This window comes from Choloepus didactylus, chromosome 9 (genome assembly GCF_015220235.1).
Source record: "Choloepus didactylus isolate mChoDid1 chromosome 9, mChoDid1.pri, whole genome shotgun sequence".
NCBI classification, from domain to species: Eukaryota; Metazoa; Chordata; class Mammalia; order Pilosa; family Megalonychidae; genus Choloepus; species Choloepus didactylus.
In genome coordinates, this window is record NC_051315.1 from 125,010,975 (window position 1) to 125,030,965 (window position 19,991).

At 36.5% G+C, this 19,991-nt stretch overlaps 1 protein-coding gene across 5 annotated transcripts in view; it reads left to right on the forward strand.

Annotated features, from left to right (window-relative positions):
• Positions 1-19,991, forward strand: part of DIS3L2 (DIS3 like 3'-5' exoribonuclease 2) — a 483,331-nt gene that overhangs the window by 45,236 nt on the left and 418,104 nt on the right. The window contains exon 1 of one of the 5 annotated variants that reach the window (XM_037848475.1): positions 13,362-13,429. The exons of the other annotated variants lie outside the window; for them this stretch is intronic. The gene's annotated coding sequence lies outside the window, so the exon portion shown is untranslated. Of the gene's footprint in view, positions 1-13,361; positions 13,430-19,991 lie in introns of those variants that run through there. 5 annotated transcript variants of the gene reach the window in all.

Consider the following 19,991-nt stretch of genomic DNA (forward strand, 5'->3'; position numbering starts at 1 on the left):
TGGTGACATTCAGCATCTTTTCCTATGTTTTTGAGCCATTTGTAATTCCTCTTCAGAAAAGTGTCTGTCCGTTTCTTTTGCCCATTTTTAATTGGGTTGTTTGTCTTTCTGTTGCTTGGTTGTAGGATCTCTTTATATATTCTGGATACTAAGTCCTTATCTGATATGTGGTTTCCAAAAATTGTCTCCCACTGTGTAGGCTTCCTTTTTTTCTTTTCTGACAAAGTCCGTTGATGTACAAAAGTTTAATTTGAGGAGATACGATTTAGCTATTTCTCCTTTTGTTGCTCATGCTTTGGGTGTAAGGTCTAGGAAACCACCTCCTATCACAAGATCTTTAAGATATTGCCCTACTTTTTCTTCTAAAAGTCTTATGTTCTTACGGCTAATGTTTAGGTATTTGATCCATTTCGAGTTAATTTTTGTATAAGGTGTGAGAAAGGAGTCCTCTTTCATTCTTTTGGATATGGATATTCAGTTCTACAAACACCGTTTATTGAAGAGTCTGCTCTGTCCCAGTTGTGTTGACTTGACCAGCCTTATCATAGATCAATTGTCCATAGATGAGAGGGTCTATTTCTGAACATTCAGTTCAATTCCATTTGTTGTTATATTTATCTTTATGTCAGTACCATGCTGTTTTGACCACTGTAGCTTTGTAGTATGCTTTAAAGTTAGGTAGTATGAGACCTCCCACTTTTTCTTCTTTCTCAAGATATTTTTGGCTATTTGGGGCATCCTGCCCTTTCAAATAAGTTTGATTATTAGTATATCTATTTCTGCAAAGCAAGTTGTTGGGCTTTTAGTTGGTATTGCATTGAATGGATAGAACATCTAGACAGAGGATCAATAAGAAACAGATGTTGAATTGTCCAATAAATGAACTGGACTTGATAGACATTTATAGAACACTATACCCCATAACAGCAGGATAGACATTTTTCTCAAATGCTCATGGATCATTCTGTAGGATAGACCATATGTTGGGTCAGAAAGCAAGTGCCAACAAATTAAAAAATTTTGATATTATACAAAACACTTTCTTGGATTGTAATGTAATGAAGTTGGAAATCAATAACGGGCAGAAGGTCAGAAAATTCACAAATATATGGAGATTAAACAACACACTTAAAATAACCAGTGGGTAAAGGAAGAAATTACAAGAGAAATTAGTAAATATCTCAAGGCAAATGAAAATGAAAACACAACATATCAAAACTTATGGGATACAGTAAAGGTGGTGCTGAGAGGGAAATTTGTTGCCCTAAATGCCTATATTAGAAGAAAGAGCAAAAATTGAGGAATTCAGTGTTCACCTGGAGGAACTAGAGAAAGAACAACACAGTAACCTCAAAGCAAACAGAAGGAAAGATATAAAAAAGATTAGAGCAGAAATAAATGAAATTGAGAACAGGAAAACAATAGAGAGAATCAACAGAACCTGGAGAGAGGGAGAAAGAGAGGATGGATGCAAATAAATAAAATCAGAAATGGGATAGGGGACATAACTACTGACCCCGCAGAAATAAAGGAGATAATGAGTGGATACTATGAGTAACTATATGCTAATAAACCAGACAACTTAGACAAAATGGACAACTTCTTAGAAAAGCGTGAATAGCCAACATTGACCCGAGAAGAAATAGACGACCTCAGCAAAATGATCACAAGTAAAGAGATTGAGTCAGTCATTAAAAATCTCCCAAAAAAGAAAAGTACAGAACCAGATGGCTTCTCATGTGAATTCTACCAAGCGTTCAAGAAGGAATTAGTACCAATCCTGCTCAAACTGTTCCAAAAAACTGAAGAGTAGGGAAAGCTACCTAACTCATTATATGAAGCCAACATCACCCTAATTCCAAAGTCAGATAAAGATACTACAAAAAAAGAAAATTATAGAACAATTTCTTTAATGAACATAGGGTGCAGAAATCCTTAACAAAATAATCACAAATCGAATCCAGCAGCACATTAAAAGAATTATACACCATGACCAAGTGGGATTTATTCCAGTTATGCAAGGCTGGTTCAATACAAGAAAATCAATTAATGTAATATACTACATCAGTATCAAAGTGGAAGAACCACATGATCATCTCGATCGATGCAGAAAAGGCATTTGACATACTTCAACATCCTTTCTGGATGAAAACACTCAAAAGGATAGGAATAGTAGGGAACTTTCTCAGTAAGATAAAGGGAATATATGAAAAACCCACAGCTAACATCGTACCCAATGGAATAAGACTGAAAGCTTTCCCTCTAAGATCAGGAGCAATATAGCGATGCCTACTTTTACCATTGTTATTTCACACTGTGCTGGAGTTTCTTGCTAGAGCAATTAGGCAAGAAAAAGAAATAAAAGGCATCCAGATTGCAGAGGAAGAAGTAAAACTTTGCAGATGACATGATCCTATATGTAGAAAATCCAGAAAAGTCTGCAGGAAAGCTGCTAGAGCTAGTATATGAATACAGCAAAGTGGCAGGCTATAAGATCAACACACAAAAATCAGTAGTGTTCCTGTATGCAAGTAATGAGCAATAAGAGGAGGAAATCATGAAGAAAATGCTATTTACAATAGCAACCAAAAGAATCAAGTATTTAGGAATAAACTTAACCAAGGCCACAAAAGACCTAACGCAGAAAACAACACGAAACTGCAAAAGAAATCAAACAGGATCTTAAAAAATGGAGGAACATACCGTGTTTGTGGATTGGAAGACTAGATATAGTTAAGATGTCAGGTCTACCTAAACTTATTTATAGATTGAATGCAATGTCAATTAAAATCCCAACAGCTTACTTTGCAGAAATAGAAAAACCAATAACCAAATTTATTTGTTGTGTCACTCTTAGTTCTAGTATTAGTACTTGTGATTGCATTGTTTATTGTGTAAGAAGTCTTAACTCCTGTGTTCATAAAATTTGTTCCAAAGAAGTCAGCATACTTTATGCTAATTTGTTTATTGATTGTGTCAGCAGTCCATTTATCATACCCAAAGAGTATCCCACTTCATTTGGCATCCAGAATCCTGCTTCTACTTAAGAGTCATTGTATAATTTGTATTGTTCTAGGGAAAGGAATGCTCAGATGATAGTGTTGTGGGCAGAGCTCAGGCCTGATTCTCTGGGACTCTTTTACTACTGCTGGTCAGGGAGGAGTACGTGTGGCCCTGACCTTGAACTCACAACTGCCCACCACTGCAGAATTGGGTCTGATGCTGCAAGTGTTCATCTGGACTTACTCTCGTCTCTGTATCTCAAGGAATCTAGAGCTGAGGTTTCAACCAGGATTTCATTGAATTTCAATCAGTGAAAAAATTAATGGAAAAATATTTTACTGTTTAAATTGCATCATTCTTCTTGCACTGCTTTTAATTACCTTATGCAAACGTTTTTACCCTTGAGTTCTTGCAAGTGCGCTCTTTGCCAGAGCTCCCTGAAGTGATTGTCAGTCGTTGACAGTGAGTTTGATCAGAGTGCATTTCCATTCGCTGGATTCCCTCCCTGCTTCTATGAATCTCCTTGTTAATGGAACTTCAGAAGAAAAGATGAAAATCAATAATTTTGCTAACCCCTAACAGGTAACTACTTAGAAGGACACAATAGAACCAAGCAAATTTTCAGTAGCAAAGATTGAGTCTAGAACTAAATAACTCTGTATATATTTATACACATTCTGTTCAGTTTTCTTTGGTCTTTTTGTTGTTGTTGTTGTTGTTGTTGTTGTTTTATTAATTCTGAAGTTGCCCTGATATGTAGCTGCTTTTCCACAACGAAGTCAGGAAGTTAATAAATAGTCGGTGAACTCTGAGGTGTTTTTTTTTTAAATTTCCAAAATTGGCAAACATTGTGGTCTTTTATTAAATTCTGATAAGTTACAAAATAACGTGCAAAATATGTGTAAGGTATACAGAATAACAGGACACTGAATACCCATGTACCCACCCACCCAGTTTAAGAAAAAAAATCGCTATTAAAGATCTCTGTTTGCTAGTTCCTGATCCCACTTCTTCCTTCCTCTTTCAGAGAGAACCTGCATTTTCTATTTTCTTCATAATTGAGCCACATGGTTTGTATCCTTAAACTAGCTGTTTGATTTTGCATGTTTTTGAAATGTATAAAGTGGAATCATCAGTGCAGGTATTCTTCTGTAGTTTGCTTTTCTCTCTGTTATGTTATCTTCCTGAGATTTATCCTTGTTGATGTGTGTCTGGCTTGGTCATATCTTGCAAATAATTAATCCTGGGCTGCTTTTACTTACGAGCATACGTTTGTTTCTTAAAAGTTTTCTCTCACTAGTCTCATAACTAGATTCATGATTTTCTGCCTTGTAGAACATTTTCATGTCTTCCATCATCATAGAACCTGTCACTCAGGGTTATAGTATACTTTAGTACATGGGCAGGTGCCCTTTCAGGTGGTATTTTTTTCTGCTTTTCCTCTTAGTTTATCTGGGGCAGCCTGTAACATTGCCCTCTCCCCAAATAGGTGTGGCTAAGTGGTTTACTACCCTGATTGCATTAAAGAATCACCTGGGGAGATCTAAAAATACTCTTGCCTGGGCACAAATACTGACAAATTTCAGCATCCCTTTCTTTAACTATTCCTATCTTTTGCCTTTAAAAAATTATTTTGTTTTGATTGGATTACATCTTTTATATTGATTTGTAGGTCTTTACATATTCTGGATATTAATCCTTCGGGTGTTATGTGTTGCAAATATTTTCTCCCAGTCTTTTGTTTTATCTTTATGGTTTCTTTTGGTATCCAGGTGTTTTTAATTTTTGAAATTTGAGTGTTTTTCTTTATGGCTTCTGTGTTCCATGTCTTAATTAAGAAGACTTTCCTTACCTCTAAGGTAGAAGCAATTTTTTTTACATTTACTTTTACTACATTTATAATTTTAGTTCTAGCATTTAGCACTTTGTGCTAACTGTATTTTATTTTTACATGCATGTATTATATGATGTTTATTTAATACTTATTTTAATTTTTTGCAATTGAATCTTCTAATATGTTTTATGATTTCATGTTTTATGTTCAGTTCTTTAATCTATCACATTTGGTGTGAGATAGATGAAGGGTGAGGATCTAATTCATTTCTTTTCTCTATATGGTTGACCATTGTTCCAGCACCATTTAAAGCAAGAAATCTATCCTTTTTTCATTGCTCTGAAGTGTCTTCCACCTTTATTATGCACTAAATACTTACAAATTTGGATATATTTCTTAGCTTTTAATTCAGTCATCTTTTAACAATAATCAGTCACAAACTCATTTGGAAGTTAAATCTGAAGGCAGGTGTTTTTTACAAGCTCCAGACATCAATTTGTTCTTATTAGGCCCTGCTACAGATTTTTCACATTTAGTCTCCTCTGCTTTCCTTGGACTAGTTGTTTGAGATTGCTGGAAAAGACTTTTCACTGAACCTCATGAGCCTGCTTATAGTGGCCAGGACAGACTCTAGTCTATACCTTTCATCTCCTGGTGATCATTCCCTGCTTGTTTATGTTTTCATTCTTTATTCAGCAGATGTTTATTAAGTTGTGCCATGTGCCACTATTGTTGTAGGCACTGTGAATACAGTGGTTGCAGGGTTTTTGTTCTCATGGAGTGTAGAATGAGGGAACAGAGAATAACCATTTAGCAATAAATAAATAGGATCATTTCAGGGAGTGGTAAGTGTTTTGAATGAAATAAAGCAATCTGCTGGCTAGAAAGAGACTTGAGGGGACTCGTTTAGATCAAGTTTTCTCAGAAGAGGCACTATTGGCATGGGTCAGCTAATGCTTTGTTGGGGGAGTAGGGCTGTCCTGCACGTTGCTGGATGTTTGGCAGCATCCCTGGCCTTGATCCAGTAGATGCTGGAGCACCTTCCCCAGTTGTGACAGCCAAAAATGTCTCCAGACATTGCTAAATGTCCTTGGGGGATAGGGGGATTGCCCCCATTTGAGAACCGTTGGTTTACATTGAGATGTCAGAGAAAGCTTGTTTTGGTATCTTAGCGGAAAAGAAAATTTTTTTTCTAATTCTTATAAAGATTTCATGGACTATTGGGCTTCTATTCATTTGTTTAGTGAATTGGGTATCTTACTTGACAGGCTGAGATTACAAAATTTGTGCTGAGACATTAGAACAATCACTCTTAGTTTCACAGTTTATGATAGTGAGAACATCTGAGGTGACTTTGCCAAAGTTACATTTGGTAGCCTTACCCACACTAGTATCCTTCCTGATATGGTTGTGACTACTGCTAGTCAACACCTAGAAGCTTGGTGCACTGCTTCGCCATCTTTAACAAGTATCTGAATTGCCTGGAGAGCTTGTAAAAATACAGATGCCAGAGCCCCAGTCCCAGAGCTTCTCATTCAGTAGATCTGGGGTGAAACTTGATGATTTGCATTTTTAATAAGCTTCTAAGTGATGCTGTTGCTGCTGGTCTGTGCTTTGGGTGGCATTAACCATAAAGCCACATTTAATTAGTGTCTGGGAAACACTGACTCGGGCTTGGTAATGAACCATTGGGTAGCATGGTTTCTGAGCTGCTTCTCTTCTTGATTCTTTCCCCGTCCTTTTCACTGTCTTCCAGTTAAACTTGGTAGCCTTATCCTACACTGTCGGTCAGAAAAGGTCTTTTAAGTGTAGATTGTGCTGGTTGTATGCACCTGGGATGTCCTACATGCAACATGTAAGTAATTGGAGATGTTTTCACTTATTGCACTAAGGAACTCCATGAAGTAATACTTTATGTGATCAGTTTATCTTATGGAGAGAAAATAAATGAGCAGTGGCAGCATTTTTCCTAATGGGAAGTTCTCTGGTATAGTGTTACCTGTGTGTGAGGAGACGTTTCCATTCAGTTCCTAGACTGGTATTTACAAACTGTCTGTGATCCTACCCTGTAGGAGTAGTTTCTGCAAAAGGAGAATAGGTATTTATAAGCCATTCTGAAAAGTTTGCTTGGAATCTCCTCTCAAACCATTGAAGCAATTTGATTTATGGAAGAGCATAATTATTTTCATTGATAAGTCTGAACAGACCCTGTTCTATTGTTACTGAATAGAGTTAAACCTATATGCATGTATATATAGTTGTTTTCTGATTGCGAAAGTAATTAATACTCTTGTAAGAAACAAACAAAATTAAACATTTCTAAGATGTATGCTTAAAGTGAGAATCCTGTCTTGCTACTTTATAGAGAGAATTGCTGTTATAAATGAGGTGTGTCTGGATAGATGTTCCATTTGTGGGTCTTTGAGAGGTAAAGATGATTAAAAAGGTGGTTCTTTGCTCGACTGTTAGCATGTTTAAGATGATGGGTTGCTATCTTTACTGTGATATTTCACTTGATAATTAAATCAATGCTCTTCCTGGAATGAAAATGTTACAAGAAAGTTGAATTTTTCTTTCAATGTAAAAAGTATTGTTAAAAGAAAGAAATTCTTCCTTTTGTTAAAGTGTATATCATTCTTTCCTTCTAATATGATAGGTTCCCAGCTCTTTAAGTATTAAGAAAATAATTTGTTTTTTCTATCTTTACTCCTTCATTTTGTGTATTTCTTGTTTTATTAAAGACATGAGACATAGCAGAAAGTACTTCTGTGTAAGGAATGAGAAACTGCCCTGGCTCTTAGGGAGGACGCACAGCAGATCCGCCTGGAGGAGATGCACTGTGCCTGTAAGGTGGAGAAGCAGCTCCACCTTACAGGCAGCTTTGCAGCGGAAGTAGTGTGAAAGGCTTTGACTACGTATGGGTGGGTTGAATGTGGTTCTACTCTACCGGGGACTTCACTGACTGAGAGCTTTGAATTCGTGGGGGAGAGAAGCCTCCTGAAGGTAAATGGTCCTGAGGCCTCAGAAGATCAAACACGTGTGGAGTCTCCTGGTGCTCCTGGCAAGATGGAGATTCTGAGCTGGAGGAAGCCTCGGATCTTCATCCCTAACAACTGGCTTAGACTTACTCAAAGTATTTATGGCCTTGGGGGGTTGTGAAACATTTTTGCCCCTAGTTTCCAGAATCTTTGGCTTCTGAAGTAAAGAATAAACTAGAGACTAGGAATGAGCAAATCAAAGAAGAACAAATACGCTGTTCAGAGGGGATAACTGAAGAATATGTTGTTTCAGAGAATTCTGGGGAAAAAATTTTAAAAACATTAAAAAAATAATTGTACATGACTTATGTAAAGAATTTAAAATTGCAAAAATACAAATGAAACAAAGTTCTTTGTTATTTTCTAATTGACTTTGTAATTGATTATTACTGGAATATAGTAAAAATGCTATTTTTTTATATATTGTATTTGAACAATGCTGAACTCATATTCTGGTACTTTTTCAGTTGATTGTACTGCATTTTCTAGATAGATAGTGACTCATTTATAATTTATTGTTTTGTCCCTTTTTTAATATCAGTATTACCTTTTTTTGTCATTTAGTAATGACTAGCTCCTTTAGAACAATAGTGAATGACACTATAATAGCTGGCAGATTTCTCCTATTCTTGAAGTTAATAGGAATGCCTCAAGTACTTTATCATTATTCTTAAAATATTTTTTTCGTTTTTTAAATTAAAAAAAAAACCTTTTTATTTTGAGATACCTGTAAAATCATATGCAGGTGTAAAAAATAATAGAGTGCCAGTGTACCTTTCACTGTTAACTCTTGCACAACTGGAATATGAGATCACAACCAGGAAGTTGATGTTGATACAATCTACCCACCTTATTTAGATTTTACCAGTTTTACTTGTACACCTTATTCAGATTTCACCAGTGTTTCACTGTACTCATTGTGTGTGTGCATGAGTGTATTTAGTTCTATGCAACATTCCCACATCTGTGGATTTGTGTGACTACCACCACAGACAAGATACAGAACAGTTCCATCACGGGGATCCCTCCTACTACCCTTGCTACAGCCATCTCCCTCCCTCTCTGCCTCCCTAACTCCTAAGTAATCTCTTATCCATCTCTACAATTTTGTCATTTCGAGAGTGTTATATAAATGAATTATACAGTAGGTAGCCTTTTGAGGTTGGCTTTTTTCACACAGCATAACTCCCTTGACATCCATCCAGATTTGTTCCTTCTTACTGATGAGTAGTATGACATGGCATGGGTGTACCATAGTTTATTTAACCATTCATCTGTTGAAGGACATCTGGGCTGTTTCCAGTTTTTGGCTATTATGAGTGAAGCTACTGTGAACATTGGTGTACAGGTTTTTGTTCAAATGTAAGTTTTCATTTGCCTGGGATAGATGTCCAAGAGTGCAATTGCTGGGTCATATGGTAAGCACATATTTGGTTTTACTCTTTTCCAGAGTGGCTGTACCATTTTCCATTTCCATTAGCAATGTATAAGTGATCCAGTTTCTATACATCCTCACCAGCATTTAGTATTGTCATTATTTTTTGTTTTAGCCATTCTGATATGTGTATAGTGACATTGTGGTTTTAATTTGTATTTTCTTAATGGCTAGCCTTTTATTTGGAAATAATTTCAAACTTACAGAAAATATGCTAGAATAGTACAAAGAACATCTATATACCCTATACTTAGAGTTGCCTGTTATTAACATTTCACCCTACTTGTTTTATTATTTGTGCATTCTCTCTCTCTAGCTACACCCACACACATGTGTGCGAACACACATCAACACTCACACACACAAGATTATTCCAGAACTATTTGGGATAAAATTGCTTACATAATGGTTCTTTATCCCTAAATACTTCAGCATGTATTTTCCAAGAATAAGGATATTTTCTTACATGCCCACAGAAAATTTATCAACTTAGTTAATGTAACAGTGATACAACTTTTATCTGACTTAATATTACAGTTTTGTGATTTGACCCAGTATATCCTTTTTAGCATCTTTTCCCCCTCCCATACAGAATCCTGTCTAGGGATCACATATTGCATTTAGTTGTTGTATTTCTTTTGTCTTCTTTGGAAGAGTTCTTTAGCCTTTTTTTTTTTTTTTTTTTTTGGTCTTTTATGACATTGGCATTTTGGAAGAATACAGTCCCCTTAAAAAAAAAAAAAAAGAATGTTCCTCATTTGTTTTGTCTGATGTTCCTTCTTGATTAAAGTTATGCATTCTCAGCCAGAATACTACATAAGATTTGTTTCTTTGAGAAATACATTTTATCATGTTAGAAAAATTTCTTTCTAGTCTTAGGTTACTAAGAAATTTTAATTAAGAATGGGTGTTGGACTTGATCAATTGCCTTTTTGGCTTCTATCCTGATGATTTGATTCCATTTTATTAATTTATTAATATCATGAATTATGTTAACAGATTTCATAATGTGAACCATCCTTGAATAAACACCGTTTTTCATAGTATATAATTTTTTGTTTACTATTTAGATTCAATTTACCAATATTTTATTTAGGCTTTTGGCATCTCTGCTTATTAATAAAATTTTATAGTTCTGTGTATGGAAGAGAGTGTGTTTGTATGTGTGTGTTGTATCTTTGTCCAATTTGGTATCAGAGTTACATTTGTGTCATAGGATAAACTGAAAAGTTTTTCTATTAAAATTGTTTTGCCCTGGAGCAGTTTAAATAACATCATAATTACCTGTCTCTAGAATCATCTGGGCCTGTATATTTTGTCAGGGTGTAAGGTGGGGAAGTGTGTGGATTGTTGATAGCATTTTTTTTGGTTTCTTCTCTGTTTAAAGTTCTATTTATTTACCTTTTCTTAAGTTATGTCCTTTGTCTCCTTCCCGTTACTCTTAGGGTAAAGACCCAGCCTCTGCATTTCTGGTACCTGTACTCTTTATCCTGCCTAAGTGTTGTCACCATTCAACTATTCAAGCTAGAAACCTTTGGATCTTCTTAGATTTTTCCTTCTTTCTTATGCCCAGTGGGTTGCTGTATCAAATTGGAAATGAGAGTTTAGAGGAAACCCTGTTAAGATGATCAGGCTAGGTAAACATTGTTTCTTGCAACGTTTGTTCTGTAGTTGGCCCAGTCTTTGTTATTGTCTCAAGGAAAGAGTTCCTACAATCCATGGAGGAAAGCAGTTTTCGAATCTCTGATCTGTCTGGGAGGTTTTCTTTGTAACTAGATGTGGAGATTAAAATATGCTTTATTCTTTCTGTGTTTCTTTTAAGGTCACTACCATCTCAAGTAATATGAAATACATGTATTTCTTAGGTTTACTAAGATTACAGTTGCTTGGGGATTATAACTTTATTTCCTCACATCTGGGTTAGTGAATTATGCACAAAGACTCTGAATATAGTTTTATATTTAATGTACATCTAGAAACATCAAGATGTTAGTGACGTAGCTTTCCTATAAATGACAAGTTGAACACTTGCAGTCTGAAGTTTTAAAATAATCCTAGGATTCTGAACCTGGCCACAGAGCCAGCGCCTCACACTCTGCCGTCTCAGAAGGATTGTGTAAACAGTGGGAAACTAGAACTCTTTCATGGAAGTGGAGGCCCAACTTATTTCCCTGGGACCTACAAAACTTAGATTTGTTTTGTCTCCCCAAGAAGTAGAAACCCAGAGCTGCTGTTCTGAGTTCTCTTTTTGAAGCAGTATGAAGAAATGCCACAGGTCTCTCTGTTATATTTTAGTATTTTGGGAATTATTTTGGCTATTTGTTTTTCTTGGATTGTCCTATTTCTCTACCTGAAGCTGTTGGCTATTAAGTCTATAGTGATGACCCTTGTGGATGGCAGAAGGTTTTATTTGTGAAACATAGAATTTTGAAAAGCTACAAACTCTAGAGTCATCATCCTTCAAACTCCCATTGAATGTCATGAGTGTGGAACATAATTTCTTCACAGAAAGGAGGGCTGTCTTTATGGGGCCTCTCCGAGGTCTTCACCAGTGCAGGGTGCTCAGCTGACAGAGCAGATCCAAAACCAACAAGGGTTGTGAGAGTTTCCTCATCTCTCTACCTGTGGTCTGGATTTAGTGTCTTAGTCATTCTGCCATTTAGAACTTTGTGTCCTGCATTTCTTTTTATCCCTTGAATAATACAATTCTCTGTGAGTTTGAGGGGACAGCACTGGTCTTCCTCTTGTAGTGTTCTGCAAGAAATGATGTGGGCCTTGTGTTGGAAGCAGCAGCCTGGTTCTTAGCAAGGCCGTGCCCTGCTTGGGGCTGAAAGATTCTATAGGTACTAAATTTCAGCCCTGAGAGCAGGCAGTGCTGTAGCAACACTTTCCGAAGTGTAAAGTTAAGTGGTAATGATATAATTGACTGATTTTTTTTTTTTTTAAAGTACTAATACAAAAGACAGGTTGATGTCAATCTCTAGTGAAATAAAGAAAAAAGTTTTCACAAAAACTGACATTTTGTTTGAAATGTATGAACTTAGGGAAAATGCCTTTCAATTCTTATTTTATTCATCTTTTTCAGTTGATTATAGATTTTGAAAGTCACAGATTTTTCCAAATTGCCATGGTAAAAGGGTTCTGTGAATGATCTTTGTAACTCTTTTTCCTTTGTCTTCATAATTTTGAGATTAGTGGCTGCGTATAGATAATGGCTTTGATTGCCTTTTAAATGATGCGTATGGCTAGCTGGTAGATGAGTTGGTTTTCAGCTCCATTGTTGAATAGTTGCTTGTGTATCACAGCATGAAATCTGATCATCTCACCTGTGTTAACCTTGCTCCCTAAAATTTATGCTTTATGTAAATAAAGGTCCTAGGGGATAATAGCAATATTTTGTCATTTATGACATATAATTAGGGTTTTTGAAAGGGGGTTTAAAAATCTTCCCATGTGTTTCAGTATAATTTAGTATGCATATGAGTATATGGGGCAGATGAATTGTGTGTGTGGGGAGAAGGGTAGATGAAATAAAATTGGCCATGAATTGATAATTGTTGAAGTTGAGTGATGAGCACAGGGAATTTATTACATCGTACTTTCTACTTTGTATATGTTTTTACATTTCCAAAATAAAAAAATTTAAAAAGTCTCCCCAAAAGGTAATGAAGAAAAGTGACAGGATCCCAGACAAAGAATTTGATAGTAGGGACAGGGGTTCATGAAATAGATGTCATGATTTCCAGAGCCTTCTAGAATGGCTTTTTCAGTGATGCTGAAGTATTGCCTTGAATTGTGTTGGAGAGAATATGACTGTACCCTGTTATTGCCCAAGTTTACTGATCATTGGCAAAGACATTCCAGTGTGACCACTCACACATGAAAATAAAACCCTTTGTTCTTTTATAAGACACTTTTACACTTTTAAAAACTTTTTTTTGCTGTTTAGAGCTAAGCATGAATTCTGATACCAGTGAGTACCTTCCTGTGTTTCTCTAGATTCTGATTTCCTTAAAAAAGATGAGGTTTTTAACTTGGCTCCTGTTCTTTAGATTTTACAGGTTTTTCAATCTGTTCCTTCTTTCCTGGATGAGGAGAGATGTTTTCTTATTTCAAAAGGTACTTGTTGTTGTGTTTGATTTGAACCTTTTGCTACTCCATGTAGAATTTGTCTCCAGAATCTGCATATTTATCCCAAAAGGAGAGAAGAGAATAAATTGCAAGGGGTTGAAAATGCCAATTGGTTTGAAGGTCTTTAAAGAACTAGAAGTAATCTTGTTTGTTCCAATTTAAAAATTCTGTAGATGCCTTTAATTGTAGTAATAAAATTGAGAGAGGAACATGAAATAGGATTTATGATATAATCCTGTGCAAAATACATGTGAGAAATGAAGCCATTTAATTAAAAAATTTTCACCCTATGCAACATTTTTGGACCTTATTTGATATCAATTCTTACATTTGAGAAGACCGTGGGTGATCTCTTTGAATTTTGGTTCTGTCTGCTGCCTTGTTGCAGATCTTATGCTTATTTTTGTGTGATTTCTGACCAGAGCTCTGGTACATCGTGGCATTAAGATACTTCTGTCTTTATTGGGCAGGGGAGATAGTCCTATAGATCCACCCTAGTGATAGACTTAAGGTACTTCCTCCCATTACCGATGTACTCCTGTGTATTATCAAGATGTGAAAATATCAACTCCAGCATTCAGATAAATCTTACAGCAGGCACGGAATTTTCAGAGTGCTATATGGAGTTATAAAAGAATTTCATAAGCAAGGGAAACACAATTCTAATGCCTTTAGGGTTTCCTTAGCATTTTGGAATATGGGGAATTGTTCTAGTATTTTGAGACAGCGATTATTATGTCTTTTAAAATTAGAGTTGAGAAGCATTAAGTGGCATTTTGTTCTTTTTCATAGGTGTCAAGGTATATTGCCAAACCCTGTGCATTCAATTCCCAATGTTACAGTAGGCCATATTAAATTATCATCATGGTTATCAAGAGCATTTATTAAATGTCTACAGTGTTGAGCACTGTGTACAAATAGGCACAAGACATGGTCCCTGCCCTTCAGTAATTTATAGTTGTTGAGGAGTAACAGGGCACTGTGTACAAATAGGCACAAGACATGGTCCCTGCCCTTCAGTAATTTATAGTTGTTGAGGAGTAACAGGGCATCTCTTTTAATGACTTGGTTCAGTAAATGTTTCCTGGGTGCTGGGTATGTGCTGGCTCCTCTAGGCACTGGGGATGCAGTGGTGAATGACACAGACAAGGCCTTGCACTGTTGGAGCTCATGTTCTAGGATCTTCAATAGTTTACTTGCTGAAGGATGTGATTGTTCAGGACTTTACAAGGGGGAGGTATTACTTCCTGGTATGATTAGGAAGGGCTTTATCAAGGGGTTAAGACTTAAGGGGAACTAGAAATTGAATGTTCACTTTTGTATTCTACGGAGCATGCTATAAAGGATTTTGTGGTCAAATGGTTGTGGGAAACCTGGCATGCTGTGTAATTACGGAGAAGGTATCCCACTGAATGGAGCAATTAGGTGAGGCTCACAGTGGGGAAAGGATATGGAATTTGAGCTATTCTTTTAAGAATGGGTATGATTTTAAGAGTGAGGTTGGAGAGGAGAGTGAGCAAATTCTGTGAGCACCTGCATGGAGTTTGGGAGAGTGCTAAATAGTCCAAATGTACCCATCCCCCTCCTCTCCTCCTGCCCTCACAGAGACTACCAGTTATCTTCCTCCTCACTTTCTCCACTCTTCCTTTTAGTCATTATTTTAACTCGCTCATTTTTCTTTTCTCATGAAAACAACAAATGCACACCCTTCCTCCTTCCTGCCTGCCTGCCTGCCTGCCTGCCTGCCTTCCTTCCTTCCTTCCTAGTGCAGTTTTATTGAGATATATTCACACACCATACAAACCACCTGAAGTATATAATCTCTGGCTCACAGTATCATCACTTAGTTGTACATACACCACCATGATAAATTCTACAATATTTTCATTACTCCAGAAAAGAAACAAAAATAAAAAAGAAAACTCAAATCTTCCCATACCCCTTATCTGCTCCCATTATTGACCCATAGTATTGGTGTACATTTCCTACCCTTTCTTTTGATTTCACCTCTCCCTCTTTGCAGCCAAACTTCTCAGAAGTATGGACTGAATTCACTAGCTCTACCTTTGCCCCTTCCATTCAACTTACTTCTCTTTGGTTGCTATCCATTGCTTCATGGAAACAGCTTTCACTGAGCTCCCTGCAATATCCACATTGCTAAGTTTAATGAACACTTAATTCTTTATTTCACTTTTCCTTACAGTATATGACTTTGACTTCACATTCTCCCAAGTTTTCTCTGAGATCTCCTTTAGGGGAGGTCATTGCTTCTCAGTCTTCTTTGCCATTTTGATTTCCTCCCTGGCTATTAAACTTTGAGGCTCCTTAAGTCTCAGACCTAGGCTCCTTCTCTTTACTCTGTACTCTTTTCTTAGGCTGATTTCATCTGTGTTCATGATTTCACTTTTTTCAATTAATATTTGTTCTTTGGTGGCTCTCAGACTTGACCTCAGCCCAGATATCTCAGAGCTCCTGACTTGAATATCCAGCTGCCTGTCTGACATCCTCTGTTGGTGTCTCAAAGTTACCTCAAATTCAGCATATCTAGTATTCAACGATTGACCTCTACCCTTCAACCCCCATCCAATGTCCCTGTCCCAGTTAATGTCACTACCATCCTTCCAATTGTATAAGCTGGAAAATAGGAAGTTACCTTTGGTCAACCCTTTTTCCTCACCCGTCATGTGCAATCTATCACCATATTTTCTTTATTTGCCCTATGAAATATTTTTTGATATAAATTTCTTGATTTAATTACCATCATTTTTTGTATGGACTCCTCAAATAGCTTCTTAACTGGGGGCTGCATTTGATTAGGAGGAATCAACTAAAAATTTATGTATAATTTCACCACCCAAAGACAGACAGACAGACAGATGGAGAGAGAGAGAGAGAGAGAGAAAGAGATTTGAATTGGAATATACTTCTTTCACAATTTTTAAATTGAGATGTAATTCACATAAAATTCACCATTTTAAAGTGTACAGTTCAGTGTTTTTAGCATATTCACAATGTTGTGCAATCATCACCATTATCTAATTCCAGAATATTTCCATCACTCCCAAAAGAAGCTATGTACCTGTTGGTTGTCATTTGCATTCCCCTCCCTCTCCATCCCCTGGCAATTAGTAATCTACTTTTTGTCTCCATGGGTTTGTCTTTTCTGGACATTTCATATAAATGGAATTGTACAGTATGTGACCTTTTGTATTTGGCTTCTTTTACTTAGAATAATGTATTCAAGGTTCATGCATGTTGTAGCATGATCAGTATTTCATTCCTTTTTTGGCTGAATAATATTCCATTGTATGGATAGACCATGTTTTGTTTATTCATTCATCACTTGGTAGACATTTGGGGTGTTTCTACTTTTTGACTATTATGAATAATGCTTTTATGAACATACATACAATTTTTTGTGTGAACGTGTTTTCAGTTCTTTTGGGTATTATACCTAGGAGTGGAATTGCTGGGTCATATGGTAACTCTAATGTGTTTAACTTTTTGAGGAACTGCCAGACTGTTTTCCACAGTGGCTGCAACATTTTATATTCCCACTAGCAATGTCTGACGGTTCCAACAAATGAGTTTTTTGACATTATTTTTTACTTCTAAAAGTTCTATCTAATTCTTTGTACATTTGCCCATTTTTAGTAAGCATCTTTTATTTGTTTTCATTTTTTCTTTTATTTCTTTATACACATTGATATAATTTTAAAAGATGTTTTGTCATTTTTAAAACTTAAAATAAATTTGCATCATACTTCGCTGTTTTTTTTTAAATTATAGAAGTTGTGGGTTTACAGAACAATCATGCATAAAATATAGGATTCCCATATACCACCCTATTACCTTATTATTAACGTTTTGCACTGATGTGGTACATTTGTTACTGTTGATGAAAGCACATTTTTTCATTATACTATTAAATATAGTTTGTGGTTTAACTTAAGGTTCACTGTGTAGTGCAGTTTCATTTTTAAAAAAATTTTATTCTATTACCATATATACAATTTAACATTTCCCCCTTTTAACCACATTCAGATATATATTTGAGTGCTGTTAATTACGTTCTCAATGTTATGCTACCATCGCCACCGACCATTACCAAATAGGTAACTGTTCCAAATAGGAACTCTGTACATTTTAAACCTTTACTCTCTATTCCTTATCCCTACCCTGTCCCCTGGTAACCTACATTCTAGATTCTGACTCTGTGAGTTTGCTTATTCTAATTATTTCATATCAGTGAGATCATTCAATATTTGTCTTTTTGTGTCTGACTTATTTCGTGCAACATGATGTCACATGTATCAGAACTTCATTCCTTTTTATGGCTCAATAATATTCCATTGTTTTTGTATTTGTACACACACACATGCACACACACACACACACCACTTTTTGTTTATTCATTCATTGGTTGATGGACACTTAGGTTGCTTCCATATTTTGTTGGCTGTGAATTATGCAGCTGTGAACGTTGGTGTGCAAATATTTGAATCCCTGCTTTCAATTCTTTTGGATATATACCTAGAAGTGGGATTGCTGGGTCATATGGTAATTCCATACTTAACTTTCTGAGAAACCACTAAACTGTCTTTTGAAGTGGCTGCACCATTTTACATTGCTACCTACAGTGAATGACTATGCCTATTTCTACACATCCTTTCTAGCACTTGTAATTTTCTGATTTTTTATTAGTATCTTTCGGTTTGCTAAAGCTGCTGAAATGCAATATACCAGAAATGGATTGGCTTTTTCAATGGGGATTTATTAGGTTGCAAATTTACAGTTCTAGGGAGAAAATGTCAAATTAAGGCATCAAGAGGTAGATACCTTCTCGGAGGAAAGGCCGATGGCATCTGGGGTTCCTCTGTCACATGGGAAGGCTCATGGCTGGCTCTCCTGGACCTTCTCTCCTGGGTTTAGCTTCTGGTTTCAGTGGTTTTTTTCCAAAATGTCCCTGGGCTTCTGTCTCTCTCAGATTCTCTCGGCTCTCGGCTTGTTTCTCCTGGGGTGTTTCTTTCTAAGCATCTTTTATGGCTTCTCTCGGTCCTCCTTGCTTCTCCCGGGGTGGGGGTGGGGAACTCTGGATGATGTATCTTAGCTTGTCTTTGAAATGTCTCTCTCAGTTTCTCTAAGCATCTAGGTTTGTGTCAGCTCTGAACTCTCTCTCTCTCCTTGAGGTCTCTTAAGGATTCCAGTAAACTAATTAAGACCCACCTTGAATGGGCAGAGTTACATCTCCAAGGAAATAATCTAATCAAAAGATTCTACCCACAATAGGTCTGCCTCCACAAGAGTGGATTAAAAGAACATAGTCTTTTATGGAGTACATAACAGATTCAAACCAACATACAAACCAAGCCATTTGTATAGCTTCTTTGGAGAGACGTCTGTTCAAGTCTTTTGCCTATTTTTAATTGGGTTTGTCTTTTTGTTGTTAAGTTGAAAGATTCCTTTTTATATTCTGGATATTAAACCTTTACGAGATACGTGGTTTCCAAATATTTTCTCCCATTGTTTAAGCTGTTTTACGTTCATGATAAAGTCCTTTGAGGCACAAAATGTTTTCTTTTGTTGCTTGTGCTTTGGGTATATAGTCTAAGAAACCATTGCCCAACACAAGGTCCCTAAGACACGTTTTCTTCTAGGAGCTTTGTAGTTCTGGCTCTTATATTTAGGTCTTTGAAATCCATTTTGAGTTGATTTTTGTATTTGATATGAGGTAGAGGTCGTCCTTCATTTTTTTTTTTTTTTTTTTTAAATCTTCATTTTATTGAGATATATTCACATACCACGCAGTCATACAAAACAAATCGTACATTCGATTGTTCACGGTACCATTACATAGTTGTACATTCATCACCTAAATCAATCCCTGACACCTTCATTAGCACACACACAAAAATAATAAGAATAATAATTAAAGTGAAAAAGAGCAATTGAAGTAAAAAAGAACACTGGGTACCTTTGTCTGTTTGTTTGTTTCCTTCCCCTATTTTTCTACTCATCCATCCATAAACTAGACAAAGTGGAGTGTGGTCCTTATGGCTTTCCCAATCCCATTGTCACCCCTCATAAGCTACATTTTTATACAATTGTCTTCGAGATTCATGGGTTCTGGGTTGTAGTTTGATAGTTTCAGGTATCCACCACCAGCTACCCCAATTCTTTAGAACCTAAAAGGGTTGTCTAAATTGTGCGTAAGAGTGCCCACCAGAGTGACCTCTCGGCTCCTTTTGGAATCTCTCTGCCACTGAAGCTTATTTCATTTCCTTTCACATCCCCCTTTTGGTCAAGAAGATGTTCTCCATCCCACGATGCCAGGTCTACATTCCTCCCTGGGAGTCATATTCCATGTTGCCAGGGAGATTCACTCCCTTGGGTGTCTGATCCCACGTAGGGGGGAGGGCAGTGATTTCACCTTGCAAGTTGGCTTAGCTAGAGAGAGAGGGCCACATCTGAGCAACAAAGAGGCATTCGGGAGGAGGCTCTTAGGCACAATTATAGGGAGGCCTAGCCTCTCCTTTGCAGCAACCGTCTT